Consider the following 8,249-nt stretch of genomic DNA (forward strand, 5'->3'; position numbering starts at 1 on the left):
CAGTTAAAATTCCCCCGCCTCTCCCTTTTCCCCGACGATTGCAAAACCTAATTTATAATAACTAAAAAGAGTTTACAATTCCTAAAAATTACAGACAATCTTTGGAATTATCTCCCTCTACATTTTTGCATTGTGCATTTCCATTTTAGATGTATTGTTTTTTCTTAAATCAAAACTTTGAGTTTTTCGCTCTCCCATCATCTCGTAAACAAAAAAGGCAAATACCTCACAACAAAATGAAATCTTTAGAGATTATGTATGGAAAAAAAAATATAAGTAAAGAAAATTTATTCACACACCACAAAAGTATTGTTATCCATGTTTGGGAAATTCCACTAGTTGAACCAGAATAGATTGGAATTTTATAAGAAAGTGAATTTTTCTACACAAGTTTTAAAAAGGATATGCATGCTTGAAACATGTTAAAGATGCAAATGACCTACGGATCCAAACCTTTTAAAGAGAATAACAAACGCTCATTGAATTCGCATGTGAACGTGCGGTGGGATATTTACCCGAGACAAAAAGACATCATTTTGCCTATTTATAAAAAGCTAACCTAACAATCAGAGATGATTGTAAAGTGATTTATCATGCATAAACAAAAAACTTTGATTTTCGCTCTCCCTTCATCCCGTAAACAAAAAAGGCAAATACATCACAAAAAAATGAATATTACAGAGTTTATGTATGAGAAAATTTTAAAACAATAACCAATGTAAGTAAGAAAAATTTATTCACAAACCACAAATGAACACAAAAGTTTTGTTATCAAAGTTTGGAAAATTCCACAAGTTTAACCCTAATATCTTGGAATTTTATAAGAAATAGATTTCTTCTAGACATGTTTTAAAATTGGATATACATGATCGAAACATGTTAAAGATGCAAATGACCTGTGTATCTAAACCTTTTAAAGAGAATAATAAACCCTCATTAAATTCTCAAGTGAACGTGCGGTGGGATATTTACACGAGTCAAACAAGCCATTATTTTGCCGATTTACAAAAGCTAACCTAACAATCATAGATGATTTTAAAGTGATTTATCACAAGTAAAGGCCTATATTTTTATAAGAAATGACTGATGGATTGGGAATCAACACTCAGTTAAAAATCCACTGCCTCCCCCATTTCCTTGACGATTGCAAAACCTAATATATAATAACTAAAAAGAGTTTACAATCCCTAAAAACTACAGACAGTCTATGGAATTATCTCTCTCCATATTAGTGGATTGTGCATTTCCATTTTAGATGTATACTTTTTTCTTAAATCAAAACTTTGAGTTCTCGCTCTCCTTTCATCTCGGAAAAACAAAAGGCAAATAGATCACAACAAAATGAAAATTTTAGAGTTGATGTATGGAAATAATTTAAAACAATAAAAAATGTAAGTAAATAAAATTTATTCACACACCACAAATGAACACAAAAATTTTTGTTATCGAAGTTTGGGAAATCTACTAGTTCAACCCTAATTGCTTTGAATTTTATAAGAAAGAGATTTCTTCTACATTTGTTTTAAAAATCGATATGCATGCTTGAAACATGTTAAAGTTGCAAATGACCAATGGATCCAAACCTTTTAAAGAGAATAACAAACGCTCATTAAATTCTCAAGTCAACGTGCGGTAGGATATATACCCGAGTCAAACAAGCCATTATTTTTCCCATTTACTAAAAGCTGACCTAACAATCATAGATGATTGTAAAGTGATTTATCATGTATAACGGCCTATATTTTTGAAAGAAATGATTTATGGATTTGGAGTCAACACTCAGTTAAGAAACCCCCGCCTCCCCCTTTCCCCCACGAATGAAAAATCTAATATATGAAAACTAAAAAGACTTTACAACCCCTAAAAATTACAGAGACTCTGTGGAATTATCTCTCTACATTTGTGCATTGTGCATTTCCATTTCAGATGAATACTTTTTATTTAATCAAAACTATGAGTTTTCGCTCTCCTTTCATCCCGTAAACAAAAAAGGCATATAGATCACAAAAAAATGAAAATTTTAGAGTTGATGTATGGAAAAAATTTAAAACCAAAAAAAAATATAAGTAAAGAAAATTTATTGACACACCACAAATGAACACAAAAGTTTTGTTATCCAAGTTTGGGAAATTCCTCTAGTTCACCCCTAATAGCTTGGAATTTTATAACAAAGCGATTTCTTCTACACATGTTTTAAAAATGGATAAACATGCTTGGAACATGTTAAAGATGCAAATGACCTATGGATACAAACCTTTTAAAGAGAATAACAACCGCCCATTAAATTCTTAAGTGACCGTGCGGTGGGATATTTACCCGAGTCAAACAAGCCAATATTTTTTCCATGTAAAAAAAGCTTACTTAACAATCATAGATGATTGTAAAGTGATTTTTCATGCGTAATGGGCAAAATTTTTTAAGAAATGACTAATGGATTGGGAGTCAACACTCAGTTTAAAATCCTCCGCCTCCCCCTTTTCCCCGATGATTGTAAAACCTAATATATAAAAACTAAAAAGTGTTTAAAATCCCTTAAAATTACAGACACTCTTTAGAATTATCACACTCTACATTTGTGAATTGTACATTTCCATTTTAGATGTATACTTTTTTCTGAAATGAAACTTTGAGCTTTTGCTATCCCTTCATCCCGTAAACAAAAAAGGCAAATAGATCACAACAAAATGAAAATTTTAGAGTTTATGTATGGAAATGTTTTTAAAGAAAAACAAATGTAAGTAAAGAAAATTTATTCACACACTACAAAAGTGTTGTTATCCAAGTTTGGGAAATTCCACTAGTTCAACCCAAATAGCTTGGAATTTTATAAGAAAGAAATTTCTTGTACACATGTTCTAAAATTGATAAGCATGCTTGAAACATGTTAAAGATACAAATGACCTATGGATCCAAACCTTTTAAAGAGAATAACAAACGCTCAATGAATTCTCTTGTGAACGTGCGGTGGGATATTTACCAAACTCAAACAAGCCATTATTTTGCCTATTTAAAAAAGCTGGCCTAACAATCATAGATGATTGTAAAGTGATTTATCATGCGTAACGGGCTATATTTTTGTGAGAAATGACTTATGGATTGGAAGTCAGCACTCAGTTAAAAATCCCCCGTTTTCCCCTTTTCCTCGACTATTGCAAAACCTAATATATAAAAACTAAAAAGAGTTTACAATCCCTAAAAATTATAGACACTCGGTAGAATTATCTCTCCCTACATTTGTGCCTTGTGCATTTCCATTTTAGATGTATACTTTTTTCTTAATTCAAAACTTTGAGTTGTCGCTCTCCCTTCATCCCGTAACCAAAAAGGCAAATACATCACAAAAAAAAGAATATTATAGAGTTTATGTATGAAATTTTTTTAAAAAAATAACAAATTTAAGTAAAGAAAATTTATTCACTCACCACAAATGAACGCAAAAGTTTTTTTATCGAAGTTTGGAAAATTCCACTAGTTCAACCCTAATAGCTTGGAATTTTATAAGAAAGAGATTTCTTCTACACATGTTTTAAAAATGGATATGCATGCTCGAAACATGTTAAAGATGCAAATGACCTATGTATCCAAGCCTTTTAAAGGGAATAACAAACGCTCATTAAATTCTCAAGTGAACGTGCAGTGGGATATTTACACGAGTCAAACAAGCCACTATTTTGCCTAATTAAAAAAAACTGACCTAAAAATCATAGAAGATTGTAAAGTGATTTATTACACGTAATGGGCTATATTTTTGTATGAAAGGACTTATGGATTTGGAATCAATAGTCAGTTAAAAATCCCCCGCCTCCCGTTTTCCCCGACTATTGCAAAACATAATATATGAAAACTAAAAAGAGTTAAAATCCCTAAAAATTATAGACGCTCTTTGGAATTATCTCTCTTACCATTTGTGCATTGTTCTTTTCCATTTTATATGAATAATTTTTTATTGAATCAAAAATTTGAGTTTTTGTTCACCCTTCATCACGTAAACAAAAAAGGTGAATAAATCACAACAAAAGGAAAATTTTAAAGTTTATGTATGGAAAAAATTTTAAACAATAAAAAATGTAAGTAAAGGATATTTATTCAGACCCCACAAATGAACACAAAAGTTTTGTTATCCAAGTTAAGGAAATTCCACTAGTTTTCCCTTAATAGCTTGGAATTTTATAAGAAAGAGATTTTTTCTCCACATGTTTTAAAAATGGATTTGCATGCTTGAAACATGTTAAAAATGGAAATGACCTATGGATCCAAACCTTTTAATGAGAATAACATACGCTCATTAAATTCTCAAGTGAACGTGCGGTGGGATATTTACTCGATCAAACAAGCCATTATTTTGCCCAGTAACAAAAGTTGACCAAACAATCATAGTTGATTGTAAAGTGATTTATAACGGTGAATGGCCTATATTTTTTAAGAAATGACTTATGGATATGGATTTAACTGTCAACTAAAAATCCCCCGCCTCCCCCTTTTCCCCGACGATTGTAAAACCTAATATATAAAAACTAAAAAGAGTTTACAATCCCTAAAAATTACAAATACTCTTTGGAATTATCTCTCTCTACATTTGTGCATTGTGCATTTCATTTTTTGCTGTATACTTTTTTCTTAAATCAAAACTTTGAGTTTTTTCTCTCGCTTCATCCCGTAAACAATAAGGGCAAATAGATCGCAACAAAATGACAATTTATGAGTTTATATACAGAAAAAATTTAACACAATAACAAAAGTAAGTAAAGAAAATTTTTTCATACAACACAAATGAACACAAAAAGTATTCTTATCCAAGTTTGGGAAATTCCACTAGTTCAACCCTAATAGCTTGGAATTTTATAAGAAAGAGATTTCTTCTACACATGTTATAAAAATGGATATTCATGTTTGAAACATGTTAAAGATGGAAATGAGCTATGGATCCAAACCTTTGAAAGAGAATAATAAACTCTCATTAAATTCTCAAGAAAACGTGTTGTGGGATATTTACAAGACTCAAACAAGCCATTATTTTTCCCATTTGTAAAAAGCTGACCTAACAATCATAGATGAATGTAAAGAGATTTATCATAAGTAACGGGCAATATTTTTTTAAAAAATGACTTATGGATTGGGAGTCAACACTCAGTTAAAAATCCCCCGCCTCCCTCTTCTCCTCGACAATTGCAAAACCTAATATATCAAAACTAAAAAGAGTTTACAATCCCTAAAAATTATAGACAGTCTTTGGAATTATCTCTCTCTACATTTGTGCATTGTGCATTTCCATTTTAGATGTATACTTTTTTCTTAAATCAAAACTTTGAGTTTTCGCTCTCCTTTCATCTCGTAAACAAAAAAGGCAAATGGATCACAAAAAAATGAAAATTTTAGAGTTTATGTATGGAAATAATTTAAAAAAATAATAAATGTAAGTAAAGAAAATTTATTCACACACCACAAATGAACCCAAAAAGTTTTGTTATTGAAGTTTGGGAAATCCACTAGTTCAACCCTAAGTGCTTGAAATTTTATAAGAAAGAGATTTCTTCTACGTTTGTTTTAAAAATGGATTTGCATGCTTGAAAGATGGTAAAGATTCAAATGACCAATGGATTCAGACCTTTTAAAGAGAATAACAAACGCTCAATTAAATTCTCAAGTCAACGTGCGGTGGGATATATACCCGAGTCAAACAAGCCATTATTTTGTCATTTTACTAAAATCCGACCTAACAATCATAGATAATTGTAAAGTGATTTATCATGTATAACGGGCTATATTTTTTAAAGAAATGATTTATGGATTAGGACTCAACACTCAGTTAATAATCCCCCAATTCCCCCTTTCCCCCACGATTGCAAAACCTAATATATAAAAACCAAAAAGAGTTTACAAATGCTAAAAATTACAGACACTCTTTGGAATTATCTCTCTCAACATTTGTGTGGTTTGTATTTCCATCTCAGATGAATACTTTTTTCTACAATCCAAACTTTGAGTCTTCGTTCTCCTTTCATCCCGTAAACAAAAAAGGCAAATTGATCACAAAAAAATGAAAATTTTAGAGTTGATGTATGGAAAAAATTTAAAACAAAAACAAATGTAAGTAAAGAAAATTATCTCTCTCAACATTTGTGCGGTTTGTATTTCCATCTCAGATGAATAATTTTTTCTACAATCGAAACTTTGAGTTTTCGCTCTCCTTTCATCCTGTAAACAAAAAAGGCAAATTGATCACAAAAAAATGAAAATTTTAGAGTTGATGTATGGAAAAAATTTAAAACAAAAACAAATGTAAGTAAAGAAAATTTATTCACACACCACAAATGAAAACAAAAGTTTTTTAATCCAAGTTTGGGAAATTCCACTACTTAACCCCTAATAGCTTGGAATTTTATAAGAGAGAGATTTCTTATACACATGTTTTAAAAATGGATATGCATGCTTGAAACATGTTGAAGATGGAAATGGCCTATGGATCCAAACCTTTTAAAGAGAATAACAACCACACATTAAATTCTCAAGTGACTGTGCGGTGGGATATTTACCCGAGTCAAACAAGCCACTATTTTGCCCACTTAAAAAAATCTGACCTCACAATCATAGATGATTGTAAAGTGATTTATCACGCGTAATGGACTATATAAAAACTAAAAATTGTTTACAATTCCTATAAATTATAGACACTCTTTGGAATTATCTCTCTCTACATATGTGCATTGTGCATTTCCATTTTAGATATATACTTTTTTCATTAATGAAACTTTGAGTTTTGGCTCTCCCTTCATCCCGTAAACAAAAAAGGCAAATAGATCACAACAAACTGAAAATTTTAGAGTTTATGTATGGAAAAAAATTTAAACAATAATAAATGTAAGTAAAGAAAATTTATTCACATACTACAAATGAACACAAAATTTTGTTATCCAAGTTTGGGAAATTGCACTGGTTCAACCCTAATCGCTTCGAATTTTATAGGAAAGAGATTTCTTCTACACATGTTTTAAAAATGGATATGCATGCTTGAAACATGGTAAATATGCAAATGACCTATGGATCCAAACCTTTTAAAGAGAACAACAAACGCTTATTAAATTCTCAGGTGAACGTGCGGTGGGATATTTACCCAAGTCAAACAAGCCATTATTTTACCCTTTTACAAAAAACTGACCTAAAAATCATAGATGATTGCAAAGTGATTTATCAAGCCTTACAGGTTTTAATTTTGTAAGAAATAACTTTTGGATTGGGAGTCAACACTCAGTTAAAAATCCTCTGACTCTCCCTTTCCCCCACGATTGCAAAACCTAATATATAAAAATAAAAAGAGTTTACAATCCATAAAAATTACAGACACTCTTTGATATTATCTCTCTCTACTTTTGTGCATTGTGTATTTCCATTTCAGATGAATACTTTTTTCTTATATCGATACTTTGAGTTTTCGCTATCCCTTCATCTCGTAAACAAAAAAGGCAAATAGATCACAACAAAATAAAAATTTTAGACTTTATGTATGGAAAAAATTTAAAACAATAAAAAATGTAAGTAAAGAAAATTATTCACACACCGCATATGAACACGAAAAGTTTTGTCATCCAAGTGTATGAAATTCAACTAGTTAACCCCTAATTGCTTGGAATTTTTTAAGAAAGAGATTTGTTCTACACATGTTTTAAAAATGGTATGCATGCATGAAACATGTTAAAGATGCAAATGACCTATGGATCCAAACCTTTTAAATAGAATAACAACCGCTCATTAAATTACAAACCATTATTTTGCCCATTTACAAAAAGCTGACCTAACAATCATTGATGATTGTAAAGTGATTTATCACACATAACAGGCTATATTTTTTTTGTAAGAAATGACTTATGGATTTGGAGTCAACACTTAGTTAAAAATCCCCCGCCTCCCCCTTTTCCCCGACGATTGCAAAACCTAATATATAAAAACTAAAAAGTGTTTACAATCCCTAAAAATTACTGACACTCTCGGGAATTATCTCTCTCTACATTTGTGCATTGTGCATTTCCATTTTAGATGTATACTTTTTTCTTAAATCAAAACTTTGAGTTTTCGCTCTCCCTTCATCCCGTAAACAAAAAAGGCAAATAGATCACAACAAAATGAAAATTTTAGATTTTATGTATATAAAAAATATAAAATAATAACAAATGTAACTAAAGAAAATTTATTCACACACCACAAATGAACACAAAATTTTGTTATCCAAGTTTGGGAAATTGCACTGGTTCAAC

This window comes from Aristolochia californica, unplaced genomic scaffold, assembly GCF_029961685.1.
Source record: "Aristolochia californica isolate CCGP_79_NKW_82.1479 unplaced genomic scaffold, dmAriCali1.0.hap1 SCAF_11, whole genome shotgun sequence".
Taxonomy (NCBI): Eukaryota; Viridiplantae; Streptophyta; class Magnoliopsida; order Piperales; family Aristolochiaceae; genus Aristolochia; species Aristolochia californica.